This window comes from Meles meles, chromosome 9 (genome assembly GCF_922984935.1).
Source record: "Meles meles chromosome 9, mMelMel3.1 paternal haplotype, whole genome shotgun sequence".
Classification (NCBI taxonomy): Eukaryota; Metazoa; Chordata; class Mammalia; order Carnivora; family Mustelidae; genus Meles; species Meles meles.
Genome location: NC_060074.1, coordinates 57,310,786 through 57,332,643, shown reverse-complemented (window position 1 = coordinate 57,332,643; position 21,858 = coordinate 57,310,786). Strand labels below are relative to the sequence as shown.

Genomic DNA, 21,858 nt, shown 5'->3' with positions numbered 1-21,858 from the left:
CCCCACTCCTCTGAGCTCTAGAAACAAATAATTTATACATTTCCCACTCCCATGGGCCCTACAAACCAGTAATTTCCTATTCTGGAAATTTCATATAAATAGAACTTTACAATATGTGGTTATTGTAATTGGCTTCTTTCACATAACAATTTTTTTTTAAGATTTTTTTTTATTCATTTATTTGACAGAGAGAGAGATCACAAGTAGGCAGAGAGGCAGGAGGAAGCAGGCTTCCTGCGGAGCAGAGAGCCCGATGTGGGGCTCGATCCCAGGACCCTGAGATCATGACCTGAGCCGAAGGCAGCGGCTTAACCCACTGAGCCACCCAGGCGCCCCGGTAACAATTTTTTTTTTAAGATTTTTTTTTTTTAAGATTTAATTATTTGACAGAGATCACAAGTAGGCAGAGAGGCAGGCAGAGAGAGAGAGGAAGGGAAGCAGGCTCCCCACTGAGCAGAGAATCTGACATGGGGCTCGATCCCAGGACCCTGGGACCATGACCCAAGCCGAAGGCAGCGGCTTAACCCACTGAGCCACCCAGGCGCCCCAACATAATTTTTTTTTTAGGTTCACTCATGTTGTAGTATGTATCAATACTTCCTTTAATGTTATTACTGAGTAATCTTTCATTGCTGAAATACACCACATTTTGCTTATCCATTTATCAGTGATGGACGTTTAAGTAATTATGAATATTAAACTGTTATGAAAAATGCTGCTATGAACATTCATATACAAAACCTACACACATAGATTTTTGTGTGATACCTGTTTTCAGTTCTCTTGGGTATATACCAGGAAAGGAATTGCCGGATGACATGGTAACTCAGTTTAACTTAACTCAGAACTGTTACATATTTTTCTAAGTGGCTGCAACATTATGTAATTGCACTGACAATGTTCAAAGGCTCCACTTTCTCTGTATCTTTACCAACACTGAACTATTTTCATTCTTTTTCATTTTAGCCATTCTAGAGGTGAAAGTGTATCTCATTGTGTTTTGGATTTGCATTTCCCCAATGGCCAATGATGAACATCTTTTAATGTCCTTATTATTCATTTGTATATCTTTAGATAAATTTTTATTAGAAACCTTTTCCCATTTTTTAAAAGATTTTATTTATTTGACAGAAAGAAAGAGTGAGAGAAAGCACAAGTGGAAGCGGCAGGAAGAGGTAGAGGGAGAAGCAGGTTCCTGCTGAGCAAGGAGCTCAATGTGGGGCTTGACCCAAGGACCCAAGGATCATGACCTGGGCCGAAGGCATACGTTTAACCAACTGAGCCACCAGGCATCCCATAAACCTTTCCCCCGTTTTAAAATGTTACTGGTTTTTTAACAAATTGAGTTTTAAGAGCTTTTAATATATGTTTTTTCCATATAATTTATTTTTTTTAAGATTTTATTTATGTTAGAGAGAGTGAGTGAGCCAGTGGGTGGGGGAGAGGGGGTCAGAAGGAGAGTGAGACTCTTCAGCAGACTCCATACTGAGGGCAGAGCCCATAACAGGGCTTGATCTCACAACTGGAAATTGTGACCTGAACCAAAACCAATAGTCTGACACTTAACCGATCCCGCCACCCGGCTCCCCCATACAATTTCTTTGTTAGATAAATGCTTTGCAAGTATTTTCTTTCATTCTTCTGGCTTTGTACTTTCTTGGTAGTGTCTTTTGAGGCACAAGAATTTTACATTTGGATACAGTTCAATTTATTTTTTCTTTGATTGCTTGTGCTTTTGACTTGAGTTGCTTTTGCTTTTGACATCATATGTAAGAAATTGTTGCCTAATCCAAGGCCAAGAAGATTTACACCTATATTTTTTTCTTAGAGTTGTATAATTTTAGCTCTTTGGGTGGGGTTGTTGATCCATTTTGAGTTTTTGTGTATGGAATGGGGTAGTGGTCCAACTTCATTCTTTTGCATTTGGATATCCTATTGTTCCAGCACTTTTGTTTGAAAAGACAGCCTTTCCCTGTTGTAGTATTTTGGCGCTCTTGTCAAATATTAGTTGACCTGGGGACACCTGGGTGGCTCGGTCGGTTAAGCATCTGCGTTCAGCTCAGGTCATGATCCCAGGGTCCTGGGATAAAGCCCCACATCAGGCTCCCTGTTCCCCGGGGACTCTGCTTCTCGCTCTCCCTCTTCCTGCCACTCCCCATGCTTGTGCTCTCTCTCTCTTTCTCTATCAAATAAGTAAAAATAAAATCTTAAAAAATATATCAATTGACTACAAAAGTAAAGGTTTACTTCTTGATTCTTAATTTCATTTTGTTTATCTAAACATCTAGCATTAAGCCAATATCACACTGCCTTTAATTGCTGTAGCTTTGTAAAAAGTCTTGAAAAAAAAAAGTGTAAACTTTCCAACTTTGTTGTTCTTTTTTAAGATTGTTTTGGCAGTTCTGGGTCCTATATTACCAAATTCCTTACAAGTTCTTATAAGTTTCATGTCGTACCGCTGTGAGGTCTTGTTAACCTTTTATGATTTTCCTATTTCCAGCTTTCTAGGAAGATCTTTCCCCTCTTCTCTTCCAATTTCCAATCTTTTTCTGACATTTTTTCCCTTACAATGTTTTTCTCTTCCAGCTCATAAGTACACTTCATATCCTAAATACCCTGTTAATCTCTGGAGAAGAAAATTCTAATTAAACACAATATTTATTCTGAAGTTGCTTATGACAAATAAAATAGGAGACAAGTAAGTAGGTCCATGCTAAATTCTTATCTTTCATAAAGGAGAATCAAATTTTTGATTTTGATAATATACTTTGGTTTAAGTTTTGGCAAACTTGAAAGTAATAGTTTTAAGGGGGGGGGCTTATGTTAAAATAATTATGAGGAAAAAAGCAAGCATTGTTTATATAGGGAAATTAAATGCAAAGGAATAGCAAAAAATGGAAAACAAACAAAAATGATGCAAGAATGACTATACATATTAATAAGTTAAATATAGTTTACTTCTTTTTTTTTTAAAAAAGATTTTATTTATTTATTTGACAGATAACACAAATAGGCAGAGAGGCAGGCAGAGAGAGAGAGGAGGAAGCAGGCTCCCCATGGAGCAGAGAGCCCGATGTGGGGCTTGATCCCAGAACCCTGGGATCACGACCTGGGCCGAAGGCAGAGGCTTTAACCCACTGAGCCACCCAGGCGCCCCAGTTTACTTCTTCTTAAATTAACTTTTCACTCATTTATTCATTTTCCCAAAATAAATGTATGTATTTTTTTCCCAACAACAAATTCCTCAGTTCTCTAACACCAAGTGGGTCTCCAGCAATTTAATTCAATTTTGACACTATTCAGAGTTGGTACAGATTCCACAGGTTAAGGCTCACTCCTACAAGACTGCCTCCACTTCCAGTGCCAGCTGCAGATGGGGTCTCCAAGCTACCTGCACTTCTGCCTGGTCACCTGCAAATCATGGATTTCTATGACCCCATCCCTCAGGACTCAGTAGTACTCAAAAAGATATTGTACCTACTATTACAGTTTATAATAAAGGATATAGGTGAATATGAAGAAGAAGAAGTATATAAAGTGATATCCAGAAGGACTGTGAGCATAGGATCTTCTTTCTTCATGGAGTCAGTGTATATGACCCTCCTAGCATGTGGATCTGTTCACTAACTTGGAAGATCTCTAAATCCTATCATTTAAGGGTTTTTATAAAGATTACATAGGTATGATTGGTTAAAACATTGTCCCATTGTTGACTAAACTCAGTCTCAAGCCCCTTGCCTGTTTTTGGAGGTGTGGAGCTGAAAGTTCAGCCCTCTAATTGAGTGTTGGTTTTTCTGGTGACCAGCCCTCATTCAGAAGCTATCTACTTAACCTTCCCCATGAATCAACTCACCCGTATACAGAGGTAGTAAATTTATTTTTATTTTTTTAGAAGATTTTATTTATTTATTTATTTCAGAGAGAAAGAGAGAGCATGCACAAGTTGGGAGAAGGGTGAGAGGGAGAGAGAGGATCTCAAGCAGATTCTATGCTCAGCATGGAGCCTGAAGGTGGGGCTTGATCTCATGACTCTGAGACCATGACTTGAACCGAAATCAAGAGTCAGATGCCCAGGTGACTGAGCCACCTGGGTGCCCCAGAGGTAGTAAATTTAAATAAAACTTCTGAGGTACCTGGTGGCTCAGTCGGTTGAGCATTTTACTCTTGGTTTTGGCTCAGGTCATGACCTCAGGTTGTGGGATTGAGCCCTATGTCTGGACTCTGTGCTGGACACGGAGTGTGCTTGGTATTTTCTCCTTCTCCCTCTCCTCCTGCCCCTCCTCCTACTTGCTCTCTCTTTCTCTTTCCCTCCCAAATAAAATAAATAAAATCTTTAGATCCCAGAACTTTTTGAAGCTCTGTGTCAAGAACCAGGGATAGGGGTGGATGGGTGGCTCAGTCGTTAAGTGTCTGCCTTTGGCTCAGTTCATGATCCCACAGTCCTGGGATCAAGCCTCACATCGGGCTCCCTGCTCAGCGGGAAGCCTGCTTCTCCCTCTCCCACTCCCCCTGCTTGTATTCCCTCTTTCGTGCTCTCTCTCTGTGTCAAATAAATAAATAAAATCTTTAAAAAAAAAAAAAGGGATAAAGACTAAGTATTTTTTATTATACCACAAGCATCTGCTATATGTTAGATATAACCATTGCTTATATGAAACTTGGTGAATAGTAAAGGAAACAAGTTAATAAAAAGAAGATCCTAACAATATGAGATAAGTTAATTAGTGAAAGAGATATGCACAGCATCTGATGAGGTATTACGATCACCACACTTATCCAGACTGTGAGGGATATTGAAAGTTGACATTGGGGTTGGAGGGCAGATGGCAGAGTTTAGAAAAGGGTTTCTGGTGGAAGTTGCTCTTCTCTACACAAAAGGAGAGAAGACAGAGAGAGAAAGGGTAAAAAGTGTCCTGAAGCTAGAAATGACAGGAAAAGGTCATTTAAAGTGGGATCACTTTTTCTCCAGGGTGATAAATTGGAGAACTTTCAAAATGAGTATTAATCTACTTTTTTTCTCTTGCCCTCACCTCTACAGTGAAATCACATTTAAAATATTGAGATGAAATTGTCCATATTCTAAAGTGAAATTGATTTCTAAGTAAGAACAATTTAAGTTTTAAAGTTTAAACCAAAGATCAGAATCTTTATTCTCCATATTCTGGTATTGTGCATCACAGGAAGTTGAAGCACAAATAAAATACACAACTTAGTTTTACAGATGTGTATTGAAAACCTACTATGTATCAGACACTGTACAAGGCTTACTATGTTATTATGGAACATTTTTTTTCAAGATTTTTTTTAAGTAATATTTATACTCAACATGGGGCTCAAACTGACAACCCCCAGATTGGATCACATGCTCTATTGACTGAGCCTGCCAGGAATCCCTATCATGGAATATTGGTTTCTTTTTTAAGATTTTTATTTATCTGTTTGAGAGAGAGAGAGAGAGACAGAGCAGGGGGAGGAACAGAGGGAGAGGGACAAAGCAGACCCCACAACCCAAAGACCATGACCTGAGTGGAAATCAAGAGTGAGCCACCCAGTCGCCCCTTATGGAACATTTTTGGATCTTAATGTACTGATCTAGTTTTGTTGGCTTAAGGTAGAAAACAAACAAACAAAAATTATCTCCCAGATGAATTAATAGCTGAAAATGTTGAAATTTTATTTTATATACATTTTGAAATACTGTAACAATAATTAGGAAAGTGAAATCATTTTTAAAATATTGAGTCAAAATATACATATATATATTATATATACATTTTAGAAGATTTTGTTTATTTCAGAGAGAGAGAGCAGGTGCACGTGCATGTGCACAAGCATGAGGGGGTGGGACACAAGGAAGAACGGAGGGAGAAGAGGTAGACTTCCTGTTGAACAGAGCACTTGATGCAGGGCTCAATCTCAGGATCCTGGGATCATGACCTGAGGTGAAGGCAGATGCTTAACCAACTGAATGAGTCACTCTGATGCCCCCCAAAATTTATTTTTTTATCATGAAAAATTTTAGGTATCTTTTTATATATTTTTGTTTTAAAAAATACTAAATCTACCAACTTCAAAAAAGAAACAAACATCTGCATCTTTTTATACTATATCTGCCTAATATTTGAAAACTTGCTGATCAAGTGAATAATTACTGAAGTTCAGCATTAAATCTGTTTTTGTGTAATGAAACTTATTTGCCTATTTTGTTTAGGTATATGGTAAGAAAACTAAGAACATATTCTGCACATTTTGCTGTATGTTGATTATTCTTCGGGTTGCTGCAGAAACAATCATTGTTTCATCCTGAATAGCTCACTTCACAATTTTTTTAGACACTAAAAGCAGCAGCTATTCTCTTTGAAATATTCTAACTTTTATGCTTGTTTAATTCACTAGCAATTTGAGAATAAGAATCATTTTTAAAATTTAAATATCCATTATTTTGAGAACAGGCTGGGTGGCATTAATATGTAATGCTGTGTATCACTGATAATATCACAAATATAGATTGAAATTATAAATCAAGTTATGGACTAGATGGCATACATTAATTGTTGCTTGATAAATGCTGCCTGTGCATCACTAGGTAGAACAAGACATCATGCCAAGTTATGTTAGGGGATAGGCCATGGAAATCCTAATATAGGGAAAAGAATAGTAAATGATATCATGAAATTCATTAACTATGGCAGTAGTGAATAAAAATTATATCTAATAAAACTTAGATATTCAAGTGATTAAATTTGTTAACAACTCTTCATGATCTTATCCTTTTCTCCCAGCAAATTCAGTATTATCTTTGTTTCAAATTCTGTCTCTTAAGAATCACATTCTTCAGAAACACACAAGTGTTCTTTTCACCATATTTTTAACCTCAAATTTAAGTTGCTGATTGTGTCTGGTTAACTAGCCAGATGATCAGTATCTTGTATTCCCAGAACTTTAAAGGAAATTGTTGCCTGTTCAGATCAGAGTAATCCAGGCACCAGCATATCTTTGGCCACTGTTGAAAGAGTCAAACTAGCATTGCCTTGAAAGCTCCATATGAGAGTTAAAAAAAAATTTTTTTTAAAGCTTTTCAGTCTGCACAAAGAACTAAGTGAGCATGCATATATTACACTTTACTTCCTCAAGTTGTATTCCATTTCTTAGTTTCTTTTGAAATGCTTCATGCTGTTTTAATATGCACCTTTTCCCCTGATTATTTGACAATTGCCAGTTTTTGCTGAAATATTAAAACAATATGCTTCTTTATGGATACCACCTGTTCATTAACTAAGCAACACATTTGACAGTGAGGAGGAAGAAAATTCACAGGCAGTGTAAAGATTTGTGTTGATATTAGTTAACATTATATGATAGATCCATATAATATGGAGATGTGTTTCTGCCTTAGTTTTGATATTCTATCATTTGCACAAATTATAATTTATTTTGTCACTGCTAATCTGAGAACTGGTACTAGATACAAATGTTTAATAATGCACTGTGAACAAAGTTTTACAATAAAATGACAAATAACCCAATTAAAGAAGGGGCAAAGGATTCGAACATTTCTCCAAGGAAGATATACAAATGGCAATAAGGACATGAGAAAGTGCTCATCATCATTAGCCACCAGGAAATGCAGATCAAAGCCATGATGAGATAATATTCATATCCACTAGGATAACTTAAAAAAATGGAAAATAACAAGTGTTGGCAAAGATGTGAAAACCTAGAAATCTCATATACTGCTTGTGGGAATGTAAAATGTTGTGGCCATTTTGGAAAACAGTCTGGCAGTTACTCAATAAGTTATATATAGAATTATATATAGAACTATATATATAGTTATATATAGAATAAGTTATATATAGAATTACCATATGACCCCAAATTCCTGTCCTTAGGTATACATTAAAGAGAACTGAAACATTACATCAATGCAAAAATTTGTACATGAACGTTTATAGTGTTATTCATAATAGCCAAAAGGTGGAAACAACCTAGATGTCTATTAACCAATGGATGGATAAATAAAATGTGCATACAATTGAATATTATTCTTCTATAAAAGAGAATGAAGTGCTGATATACGCTATGGTATTGATGAGCCTCGAAAACAGTATGCTCAGTGAAAGAAGCCACACAGAAAAGGTCACATACTGTGATTCCATTTAAGTGAATGTGTCCAGAATAGGCAAATTCATGGAGACAGGAAATAGATTAGGGATTGCCAAGGGCTGGAAGGGAGAGTCTGGAGGAGAATGGGCAATGACTGCTTAATTGGTATGGTGTTTCTCTTTGGGAAGATGACAAATGTCCTGGAATTAAATAGTTTCTCAGTATTGTGACTGTACTAAAACCACTGAATTGTACACTTTAAAATGGTGAGTTTTATGTTATGTATATTTTATCTCAATTAAAAATTCATTGTGGTTTCTAACATTATATTTTGGGGGAGGAATACCTGAAATAGGTAGAGTACTGCTTTGGATATTCCACATCTTCTCCTTGAAGTAAAGTTATGTGTGACATACTTGAATCCTGTTTAGCTGCTGAAATGCTCTTAATCACTATGCCACTGGCCAGTCTCTGAGGAATGTTAAAGAAATTGTTGTTCAAAACTGATTACGTTGTTTTCTGCTGGTTCTTCCTTCAGAAAAATGATTTTAACTTATGAGTACTGTGAATAATGTAAATCAACAAAACCTCCTTATGCCAGTCACTTCTTTGCATTGATTATCAGGAACCTCAGAGCCCCCTATCTTTGGTCGCCCCCATTACGAAGGGTATAGGGCCTTGTGGCATGCATTTTGAAACTAATCGTATTCTTGGCCTAATGCTATTTTTCTCACTCTCAATTTCTAATTTTAATTTGTATATTATGTACCTAAGTGTATTACCTCATATCTTATTTTTGAACAGGACCGAGTATAAAAATACTCAAGGAATTGGGGCATCTGGTGGCACAGTCGGTTGAGCACCAGACTCTTGGTTTTGGCTCAGGTCGTGATCTCTGGGTTGTAAGATGGAGCCCTGTGCCAGGGCACCACAGAGTCTGTTTGGGACTCTCTTTGGCCCTCCCCACTGCGTGCATGTGCAAGCATGCACATACTCTTTCTCTCTTTCAAATAAATAAATAAATCTAAAAAAATGCACAAGGAATAAAGAGTTTTGGAAAAAAGCTTAAAATGCAAATATGTTTGAGTAACATATCTAAATTAATTTACACTAATATGTAATTATTCACCTGTCTTTAGAGCCTACCGATTTTTTATAACTTTAATTTTTATTTTATTATTTAAATTCCAGTTAGTTAACATACAGTGTTATATTAGTTTCAGGTGTATGATATAGTGATTCAACACTTCTGTACAACACCCGGTATTCATCATAACAAGTGCAGTCCTTAATCCCCATCACCTGTTACAACTATCTAATACTTAACTTTTTTAAGGAGTCTAGGGAACATTGCAGAAAGTAATTAATAAGCAGAGAGAAGGGAGCTCTGGAAGTGTTGAAGATTTGTGTGAACAATTGATATGTGAATTGCTTTCTGTTTTGAATAGAGTGATGAGTTACAGAAGAGATGGTGTTGGAAATCCAAAAGTGGAAATGGGTCAATACAGAGGAGAGAAAGGGGAAAATACAATGGAGATGTTTTTAAAAATTGCTGGCTTTACTCTTTATCTAATATTGATCCTATTTAAGGCCCCAGTGTGCTTAATCAAATAAAAGCTGCGTATGGCATTATGTTTACCCTGTGCAGCTGCATGTATATAGCTTAGAAGGACATTGCTGTCACATAAAATACGTAAACATTGCTTTGCATAATTTTTTTAACAGACAGCCTCTATTATAAAATAATATTTTTTCCAAGGGATTTTTAACTTAATTCTGTATATAATATTTTCCCCCTATGATTTTCAATATAACCCTTAATTACATGCCTTATATTTATTATCTTTGCATTTCTAGCTGCAAGGGCAGATTTATGCATTTATTAAATGGTTAGTAATCATTGATTTTGCTTCTGTAATTTTCCCCATCATCATTCTTTTTTTCCTCTAGATCATCTCATCAGCATATATATACATGCTGTACTCTTCTATCATTTTAATACAAAATATTTCAAGACCCCATATCCCCTTTTAACTACCGTACCATTTCTGTACAGTCCTTTATAACAAAACTCCTTCAAAGAGTTGTCCATATATGCCATTTCTATGTCCTCATGGCACTTTCTCTGCTTTACTGATCCTATTTATGCCCTTGTCTTCACCATTCCACTGAGAACTGTCTTGTCATGGGCACCAGTGAATTTACCTCACTAAATCCAATGGCCATTTCTTAGCCCTCATGTTAAGTGTTGTCCAGCGGCATTTGTCACAGTTGATCGTGTCATCTCTCCTGAAGCTTTTTACTTGGGTACTTAACTTGGCCAAAGCCAAATTCTTGATTTCTTAATACTATCACTACCACTACCACCAAAGCTGTTCCTACTTCGGTATCCTCCATTTCAGTGTTTGGCAGCACTATTCACCCAACTGATCTGACCCAAACTTTGGAGTCATTCTGGACTCTGATGCTTTTTCTTTTAGTCCATCAGCAAGGAAATATCCAGCCACTTCTACCATCAACATGGCTATCATGATAGTCCCCTCATTTCCACCTGAATTACTATAGATCTCTAAACCAGTCTCTCTGTTGTTTAATCTCTTCCTCTCCTATTCCCAAGACTGTTCTGTATACAGCAGTTAGGGTGTTTGTTTTTTGTTTTTGAATCAGATCACATCACTGCTTTAGTGAAAGCATCCCAAATGGCTTTCAGCACACCTGGAATAATATCCAAACTATTACTGCTGCTTTCCAGGTTCTCCATGATCTGTGCCTCGTTCTCCTACTACTGACTTCTAACTTACTGTGCACCAGAACTGTGCCTTCTTGTCATTTTTTGAAAACACCTAAGCCATTCCGTCTCAGGACCCTGGTACTTGCTGTTTTCTCTACATGAAGCACTTGTTCTCACTTCTTTCTGATCTCTGGGCAGTAATCTTCTCAGAGAGGCCTTTTTTGCCATCACTCCCATCTCCTTACCCTTGTAGTACCAGTCACTATGAGAAAGGATATAATTTTTGTACTTTTTTGTTGTTTTATAGGTCTCCACGATTTCTGCATAGGTTCTGTGAACACAGAGACTTTTTATTTTTCGCTGCCATATTTCCTTGTCTATCACAGTGCTTGTCATATAGAATACTCTTGATAGTTGCTGAATGAATGAACAAATGAATCACTTGATTTGACTAATTTTTTTTTAAAGATTTCATTTATTTATTTGACACAGAGAGAGAGAAATCACAAGTAGGCAGAAAGACAGGCAGAGAGAGAGGGGAAGCAGGCTCCCTGCCGAGCAGAGAGCATGATGCGGGGCTCAATCGCAGGACCCTGAGATCATGACCTGAGCCGAAGGCAGAGGCTTAACCACTGAGCCACCCTCGTGCCCCGATTTGATTAATGTTTTAACGTGTGTATTAGTGAAGGAAAACTTAAGATTCGTTTGTGATTTATATAAGATTTTCATTTGTTAATTTTTTTATTATTGTGATAAAATATACATAACATTAAATTTAACATTTTAACCACTTTTGAGTACACAGTTCTGTGGTATTAAAAATATGTTTACATTGTTGTGTAGCCAACTTCAGAACTTTTTCATCTTCTAAAATTGAAACTCTGTACCCATTAAATAATAAATTCCCATTCTCTGCTTCTCCACCCCTGGTAAATCATCATTGTACTTACTGTTTTATGAATTTGACTATTCATGTAACTCTCATATAAGTACCTCGCATCACAACATGTTAAGGATCATATTGTGTTTGTCCTATTGTACTGGCTGTCTTAGTCCTGTTTGGACTACTGTAACAAAATACCATAGATCTGGTGGCTTGTAAAGAGTAGAAGTTTATTTCTCACAGTTTCGGAGGCTGGGAAGTCCAAGATAAGGTGTGGACAGATTTGGTGTATGGTTAGGCCCTACTTCCTGATTCACATATGGCTGTCTTTTTGCTGTAACTTCACATGGTGGAAAGGACAAGAAAGTTCTCTGGGGTCTCTTTTTTATAACGGCACTAAATCCATTCAGGAGGGTTCTGCGCTCATGATCCAATCACCCCCCAAATCCCCACCTTCCGGTGTCATCACACTGCGATTTCAACATTGGAATTATGGGCAGCGGGGCAGACACAGCCATTCAGTCTGTAGTACCCCTGTATTTCATTTAGTGTAGTGGCTCAGTGGGTTGGGCCGCTGCCTTCGGCTGGGGTCGTGATCTCAGGGTCCTGGGATCGAGTCCCGCATCGGGCTCTCTGCTCGGCGGGGAGCCTGCTTCTCTCTCTGCCTGCCTCTCTGTCTACTTGTGATCTCTCTCTGTCAAATAAATAAATAAATAAAAATCTAAAAAAAAAAATTAAAAAAAAAGATTCATTCAGATTGTTGCTGTTAAATGTTTGTAAGTTGCATTTTTTTCACTAAGTATGAAGCAATTATATCGATGCCTCACACCTCTCTTTCATCTGTGTACCACTAAAATTTTATAAGCATAATTAACTAAACTTCATAACCTCTGTGTAAAGTAGATAATTACGGTATGGTAAACTGAAGTTCTAAGAGATTGCCTAAGGTATGTAATGAATATATGCCAAAGTTCTGAATGAGGACCAGGGTTATGCAACTTATTATTGTAAGTGTTAGACCAGATTTCTTGTTTATGATGAAATCATACAAGGGCTCTAAGGAAAAATACCAGTAATAATTATAAAGTCCCTTAATATTCATTGAATATTCATTGTGAAGTTCTTGTAATAGAAGAAAAGAAAATATATATTATCTGAAACCTTGTTTTGTTTTTTTAGTGATGGCAAGTTTAACTGTTGGATCTAATTTTTTTTTTTTTTAACTTTTATCTTGTTACATTGCTTAACTGCCTCATGAGTCTTCATAGCCATAGTGTGAATTGGATATTTGAAGGTTTGGACTGGAATAGTTTCATTTCAGTCTCTTCGCTTTGGGACATGAAGCCCTTACAACTATGCACTTATGTGTTTGTCTTAATTGTTGGCTTGTTCAAGTGAGGATTTTTTTGTTGTTTTTTTTAAGGCAGCCTTGTAAGTGGCAAATTATTGGTACGACTAAGATGGACTCTGATTTTGATAAAAACTAAAATTTCCCATAATTATATTCAGATAATGTGTTTAACTTAGTTAATAGTAATTCCTGAAGGTTTTACCTCTTTGTGTTGCTACAATTTGAGTTGAATTCCCTAAAGAATTTAGAAAAATAAAAGTATAGCCAAAACAACATATAATTTTTTTTAAATGAAGCTCTTCATTATGTTACTTCCCCCAAGTGATTAGTTCATTTTTAGATATTGTGTATATATTAACCTCAAGAATGTTTCAACACTGGTTAGCAATGCTACCCACTTTCTTCCTCTACTGGATGACCATTTATGGCTTTAAAGTAGAAACTTATCAACCAGTGAGTAAAGATTTTGAGAAGTGCTATAGTGTTGAAAGAATAGGGTGGTAAAGTTGGGGAAAGCATGCAGCTTATATATACTTAAATTTTTTAAAGATGGCCCACCAAGTCTAGTAGCCAGTTGTGCTTTATTTGCATGGTTTTTATTATCAGCAAAATTTCTTGCTTGTATGATTGTCTTGAGGAGAGGATGGTTTTTTTTTTACAGTAAGAATACTGAAATTATTGATACATTTTAGTAATTTATGGAAATGTAATTTGTTTTATAAGAAATTTGAAATCATTGACCGTAGAAGAAGTGCTTTTTAAATTATCTTTGTTTATATTTGGTCTTACTGAAGTAGTAGCATGGACAGTGAGTTGTTTAGTTGAAGAGAGTAGTAAGAAGCTTGGAGGGGGTGACAAAAAGTTAGAATCCTGGTAATTCACTTTTAAGGCTTTAAATAGATTATACATGCTGTGATTATTTTTCCTTTTGGTTTTGTGTAGCACTTAAGGAAGCTCTCCTAAGGGAAATCTCACTTTGCTCTAGGTCACAATATAACAAAGTTAGAGGTTCTATTTAATTTTTAATTTTTTATTATTTTTAAAAGATTTATTTATTTGGGAGAAAGAGAGAGAGCAAGAAGGAAGAGGGGCAGAGAGAGAGAGAGAGAGAATCTAAAGCCGACTCCTGGCTGAGTATGGAGCCTGACCTGGGGCTCAATCCCAGGACCCTGAGGTCATGACCTGAGCTGAAATCAAGAGTTGGATACTCAAACGACTGAGCTACCCAGGCACCGCAAGTTAGGCATTTTAAAATGAGAAACTGTTACTTGCTTTTTCCTAGACTTCTGTCAGTAGGCTATAGAGTCATCATCACTTTCTATCTCTCTGAGTTTCTCTAGTGTAAATAGTGGGCTTCTAATTATTTCTAACAGGAGATACTGAATTAATCAATAGCAGGTTTTGAATTAGAGGCCTACTTACCCTACCAGAAAGCCTGATGAGATCTTCAAAGCGAAATAGTGGCAGCATATGAAACTTAGGCATTGATGAGCTTGCTTTTTTTTTTTTTTTTTGATAAAAAATTATAAACAATCAAAGATTGATGGCTTTGAATTGGTGAGTCTGTAGGACTCTTTGTTTCTTTCATTTCTGTAACTTGTATGAACACCTTCAGTGAGTCAGTTGTCAATTTTAAAGGTAGGAGGTAAGAGATCCCATCCTCTTTATTAATTTCAGCATCTGTTAGCATGATTTAATGTGCAGTTGCTGGAATAATTGGAACTACTACCTTCACGTTCTCTGTGAACATTAAGGGAAGAAGCATATCATATATTTTACTACACACCTTGCTTAGACACAGTTGAAACTGAGGACAGGAGGCATTCAGTAAGTATGATGCACCAAAAATTCTGCTTGGAATTGGAACCCATATGTATTAACACTGATTATTTTCCTTTTTTTTTGTACCTTGGATATCTTCCCCCATGAAATCAGAAAAACAACTTTTAGCCTGGATACCAGTGTTTGTACAGGTCAGGAAATGATTTCTATTGCTTTATTTACATGTAAAGTAAGTATCAAAATTGATTGGTGCCTATCCAACTTGAGAAAGCTGCTTAACAAAGCTTATATTAATTGGGTATACTGTCTTCTATTTCTATACCCACTTTAGACTGAAATAGCAGGGTTTTTTCATATATACCATATTACATGCTTAGAACTTTTTTTTTCTTAAGATTTTATTTATTTATTTGACAGACAGAGATCACAAGTAGGCAGAGAGGCAGGCAGAGAGAGAGAAGGAGAAGCAGGCTCCCCGCCGAGCAGAGAGCCCGATGTGGGGCTTGACTCCAGGACCCTGGGATCACGACCCGAGCCGAAGGCAGAGGCTTTAACCCACTGAGCCACCCAGGCGTCCCTTAGTTAGAACTTTTTCTTGCTATTAAAGCTTACTCATCTTTTTTTCTTAAAACATAATAAGAAAGGGAAAACAGTTGATAGCAAGAGGCTTGTAAGGATCAGGACTATCAAAGTTGTTAATAAAATAAATTTCTTCTTTTTTCCCTATGTTCTATTGATGTTTTAGTCATAATGGTACATGTTCTATCCAGCCTCACAAAGTAAAGCAAATTGAAACTTTTATATTTTTTAAGATTTATTTATTTATTTGAGAGAAAGACAAAGTGTGCATGAGTAGAGGGAGGTGCAGAGGGAGAGATTCTTCAAGCTAACTTCTGCTGAGCATGGAGCCTGATGCAGGGCTCTGTCTCATGACCCATGAGCTGAAACCAAGAGTCCAACACTCAACCAGCTGAGCCACTCAGGTGCCCCCTAAGGCAAACTGAAACTTTTATTTATTTATTTATTTTTGCTTATTTGTTTTTTAAAGATTTTATTTATTTATTTGACAGAGAGAGATACAGCGAGAGAGGGAACACAAGCAGGGGGAACCAGAGAGAGAGAAGCAGGCTCCCTGCTGAGCAGAGAACCTGATGTGGGCTTGATCCCAGGACTCTGGGATCATGACCAGGCGCCCCACACTGAAACTTTTAAATAGCAGACAATGTAAATGCAATCTCAAAAGGTTTGGATCGCAGTTCTCTAAAACCCACGACTATTTCCATATAAACTCTGTAATACATTAAGCATGGTAAAGTAAATCTCTTTTTCCCACCAAACATTAACTTGAAAGTTATCAAAGATAAAATAATTCCTTTCCAAATTTGGAACAATTTTTCTGAAATGAACATAGCCTATCCAACACAGTTGAGATTTTTTTTTTTTTTTCTACTTCTAAAAATTAGAGAAAAACATTTTCAAATTTTTAGGAGAATCATTTACAGTTCAATCCTGGTATGGTGTCAGAATTGCCTAGTTGTTCTAATATGATAGCCGCTATCTACCAGTGGCTATTTAAATCTAAATTAAAATAACTAAAATTAATTAACATTTAAAAGTCAGTTGCTTAGTCACAGAAACCATATTACAAGTGCTCCATCATTTGGCTGTGAGCTAGGTTTTGGACAGGTGAGACTGAACATTCCCATTATTGCCAAAAGTTCCATTGCATGGCACTGGGTAAGGCATTCCATTGGTGGTAGATCACAATTTTAGCAGTTTCCCCAGTAGTTTCCTAATATTTACAGGTATTTTCTACTTCCCTCCTATAAAAAAGAAGTATTGCTTATCAGACTCAGTAATTTTTTTCTATCAAATAATTTCTCTAATTAAAAATATTAATGGTCAGGATTTGAAATAACTAGGTGATGATAGAAGCATGTTTAAAGTTTTAAAAAGTTTTATTAAACCTTAAAAATGTATGTCAAAATATCATTATTTTTTTCTTTCTTTAAAAAAAGACTTTATTGGGGCGCCTGGGTAGCTCAGGGATCCCTAGTTGTGAATCTTTAAAGAGAGAATGATAGAATGTCTGCAGTCTAAGACTGCCAATACCGAAACAGCCTAAAGCCGCATATGATTTGTGAGGTTATTTTTCTGTCTTTTTTTCTTTCTTTCTTTCTTTTTTTTTTTTAAAGATTTATCTATTTGAGAGAGGAGGAGAGAGAGAGTGTGAGCACGTGTTTGTGTGGAGTGAGGGGTGGGAGGGGCAAAGGGTGAGTGGGAAACTTGAACAGATTGTGCAGTCCTGTCACATGGCTCTATCTCACCATGCTGAGACCACAACCTGAGCTGAAACCAAGAGTCAGTTACTCAGGGGCGCCTGGGTGGCTCAGTGGATTAAGCCGCTGCCTTTGGCTCAGGTCATGATCTCAGGGTCCTGGGATCGAGCCCCGCATCAGGCTCTCTGCTCCGTGGGGAGCCTGCTTCCTCCTCTCTCTCTGCCTGCCTCTCTGCCTACTTGTGATCTCTCTCTGTCAAATAAATAAATAAAATCTTAAAAAAAAAAAAAAAAGAGTCAGTTGCTCAGCCAACCATACCACCCGGGTGCCCCTGTGAGATTATTTTTCTTATGTAATAGAAGTAGATTTTTTAATGGAAATTTTTTTATTATATAACTACACCTTGGAAAATACGAACACAGCAAAAACATTAAACTGAAATATAAATGAATGATTAAATATTTAATGACTATTTGAATGAATTTTAAGCAGCATATATTTCTTTTTTTTTTTTTTTTAAGATTATTTATTTATTTATTTGACAGAGAGATAGAGATTACAAGTAGGCAGAGAGGCAGGCAGAGGGAGAGGGGGAAGCAGGCTCCCTGCTGATGCGGGGCTCAATCCCAGGACCCTGAGACCATGACCCGAACCAAAGGCAGAGGCTTAACCCACTGAGCCACCCAGGTGCCCCAAGCAACTTATATTTCTATGTTCAAATTGAGTGAGGTGAGAAAAAGTAGGTATTCTATTCATTTATTCCTATGATTCTTTTCAATAAGCCAGGTAGGGATACGTATCCTTACTTTGTGTGTGTTGAGACTTTTATGGTGTATGTTAAAACCAGTTACATAAGGAAAGACTTTCTGTTTGGGGTCAGAAGAGGAGGAAAAATAAAGATAGTTATATGTTAATTACTGAAAGATTTCTTATATAATTGTATGTCTTGATTTATCTCACAGTTTAACACTGGTAGGTATATTCTAAGTATAAATATAGTTGAGATTTTCCCTGTGCATATTTACTGAAATGGTAACTTGTAGAGAAATAGCACATAACCAATATATTAGTTGAATTATGTTTTCATAAAATGTAATATGACTTTTTATATGTGTAATTTGAATATATTTCCCAGTTTCAAGATGATTTTAAAGAATTACCTTTCCTTGTAAAAGCCATTTAAGATTTTTATGAGAAGCTTTAAGATTTGTCTGGCTTTATTTAGTGTCATTTTAATTTCATGTGTTTTTTTCTTATGAATTTGCACGTACCCAGTAAGCCATGTGTAAAAATTGTTACCATGATGAAGGAATGCCTTTACTAGTTTTTTATGCTATTAGCTTTAGAGCTTTAAAAATAGTGTGCAGTTTTAACTATACATATAGTCTTAATTACCTTGTATTTTTTCAAAAAATAAAAAGTAAAATGGAACATATATTTTTATTTTTTTATTCAGTCACAAATACTGTTTGAATGTAACTATTTTTAAAAAACTTTAATACCTTTTTGAATTACAGAGTTTTATAAAAAGTATAATTGCTTCTTTCATAAGACTTTTTGTATTGACATTTTATCATCACAGGGCTTTTGTGTGTGTGTGTGTAAAGCAGAGTCCACACCCAGCCTGGGGCTTGGACTCACAATCCTGAAATTAAGAGTCACATGAAACTAAGAGTGCTCTACTGATCAAGCCAGCCAGGTGCCCCACAAGACTTTTTTATATTGATTTAAGTTGAGAACATAATGCTAGAAAGTAACTACTTGAAGGCAGGTCTTTGGAAATACAGGGTAAAATGGGTGTTGGCAGAATGGAATGGCTGAAAGCTGTGAGATTAAAAAAGGAACCAAGGAAAACTCAGTTCTCTATGCTTGGACAAGTAATGTAAGCTGTCTAACATCTATTTCCATGAATTGTTACGAGGATTTGATGAAATAATATACGAAGGCCCATTATGAATATTAAAACACCATAATATTATGACAGTTTTTAACATAAAACATTTAAAAGCTTACGTTAAGTCATGTCTTGTTAATTGAAAATTTCAAAAAAAAATTTAGATTTTATAGGGGTAAGAACTCTAAGCTCTCCGTAGTTCAAGACGTAGTTTAACTTATAACTTCCCTTGGGCTTACCATGTATAGTTCCTTCCCAGTGATATTTTCAATCTTTACTAAGTTTTGTATCTCTTCATAAGGATAAGCCTAAGGCCATTTCTTCTATTAATTGATAATAAATTGATCACATTCTAGCCTTAAGGTGAACTACTAATCTGATCACAGAGAAAAGGTCATCTATACAAAGGACCTGTCTCTTGTTTGTAGTATATATATTTTTTTTTACTTTTTTATCCTAGTTTTTATTTCTTATTTTTTATAAACATATAATGTATTTTTATCCCCAGGGGTACAGGTCTGTGAATCGCCAGGTTTACACACTTCACAGCACTCACCACGGCACACACCCTCCCCAATGTCCATAACCCCCCCATCCCCACCTCCCCCCAGCAACCCCCAGTTTGTTTTGTGAGATTAAGAGTCATTTATGGTTCGTCTCCCTCCCAATCCCATCTTGTTTCATTGATTCTTCTCCTATCCCCCTAACCCCCCATGTTGCATCTCCACGTCCTCATATCAGGGAGAGCAGATAATAGTTGTCTTTCTTCGATTGACTTATTTCACTAAGCATGTTTGTAGTATATTTGAGACACTGTGATTCTCTTCTTAGTAAATATTTGAAATCAAAAGCAACCTAAAAGTCCTATAGCTTATTTACTAATATGTTATGTTATGTTATGTTATGTTATGTTATGTTAATAATGGGGTGTTGCTGATTATAAACAAAACATAATCTGTCATGCTATAATAAATAATGACCCATCAACAACCTGCAGTGCCTCATGCTTTGTGTCACACCAGTTGTAACTTTCCTGACAACTTTAGATTGACTTATGGCATCAAAAAAGACAAAAATTCTAAACAAATATTTTAGTTTCTGAAATTACTTACGCAAATATGATTCAGCTAAATGCTATTTCTGTTTTCCTATTGCAGATTTCTCAACAGTGATGTCACAAGATTGACCACATTGATCACAGTAAGAACAAAATGATAATTAATCTTTTAAGGATGTTTTCTCCAGAATGAGTATAGGGTTGGAAAATATTTATAATTTTATTCTTTCTTTCAACAGGCAATTAAATGTTTATATTTTCAATGAACCACATATCATACTTCTACTTGGTATTTTAAGTAATAAAAATATTGCTTTAAATGATTTTAAAACATTTAGAATGAAAATTACTTTTAATATATAACTGAAATTATATGCTTAATTATATTAATGTGTTTTCAGTGTGAATCATCTGAATATCCTATTTTTAAAATTTTTGTCTTTACTAAAAAACAACAGAACATTTAAGGTAACTCCATATTAGGAAAAAATTTACAAAGATAAAATTACTTGAGATTGTAATCATTTATTAAGAAAAGACTGTGTAAACAACCTTGAAAGGATTCTTAAGCTTGCTTCAATTTTTCATTGATATTTAAATGATTTATAGAGAGTCTTCCAAATATGGAGAGTTGTTGAAAAGAGATAGTTCTCATAAGTAACTGATACTTCTCTTTATTTTAAAGTATTAATTTCTACTATATATAAGGTTAAGGAAATAATATTTCTTAAAGAAAAAACTGTATCCAAGGCCTTGATCCACATTATTATAAAATTACTAAAGAGTAAAAAAATAGCATTTTTGGAAAATTCTTTTAAATAACACAGAAATAAATTTTAAATTATTTACTCAATCTGTTTCTTTAATCTTGTTCTAATTGTTCATTAATTATGTAAACAGTAGTTATCAGAAACATAAGTTCATGTGTAGATAATATTTATATTTATGTTTTAACATTTTTCTAAAAAACTTTTAAAAACCTGGTCTACTTTTTTAAGCTTAACATTTTTAGAGGCTGGAGAGAACTTTTATTGTATTTTTAAGGGCTTTATCATCAAGTATACATATGCTCAGATGTTTATCACATATTCATTCATTTTCCTAAGGCATCACATTAGCTATCTCTGATATGCAGCTCTTTGCTTAATTGTTTTTTTCTTAATCAGAACTTTATTGCCCTAACTGAATATTTTACAACAAAATATTAACATATTTCTGTAGTAACCTTCTGTTTAGTGTTGAGTACTTTACAATCAAGGAGGTTAACATTGGCATTGGATGAAAATGATTTTTAATTTGAATGGGGTGCCTGGGTGGCTCAGTGGGTTAAAGCCTCTGCCTTTCGCTCAGGTCATGATCCCAGGGTCCTGGGATCGAGCCCCGCATCGGGCTCTCTGCTTGGCAGGGAGCCTGCTTCCTCCTCCTCTCTCTCTCTGCCTGCCTCTCTCCCTACTTGTGATCTCTATCTGTCAAATAAATAAGTAAAATCTTAAAAAAAAAAAAAAGAAAATGCTGACTTTCGCTGTACATTTTTAGGGTAACATTAAGAGTATGTAATTGCAAGTGTTCTAAATTCAAGAATTTCAGTAAGAGAGGTAGTATCCAATTTTATCTGGTATAATATAAGGTAAAGACTAAGAAGTATTCATTTGAGATATTAATAAGTGACTGATAGTAAAAACCCTTAATTTGTAATAATATCAGGGCTGTGAGGCCTTCTCCAGCCCTTTGAGCCAGGAGAAAAGGGTAGATTTCAACACTGATTCCCATTGAGG

The 21,858-nt window shown here is 35.8% G+C and overlaps 1 protein-coding gene across 4 annotated transcripts in view; it reads left to right on the top strand.

The window, feature by feature from the left end:
• The window catches only part of BAZ2B (bromodomain adjacent to zinc finger domain 2B), a 421,364-nt gene that overhangs the window by 161,274 nt on the left and 238,232 nt on the right, over positions 1-21,858 (top strand). For 2 of the 4 annotated variants that reach the window (XM_046018122.1, XM_046018121.1), the window contains exon 4: positions 20,184-20,226. The gene's annotated coding sequence lies outside the window, so the exon portion shown is untranslated. Of the gene's footprint in view, positions 1-2,230; positions 2,242-20,183; positions 20,227-20,259; positions 20,284-21,858 lie in introns of those variants that run through there. The other 2 variants (XM_046018124.1, XM_046018127.1) reach the window with 2 other exon arrangements.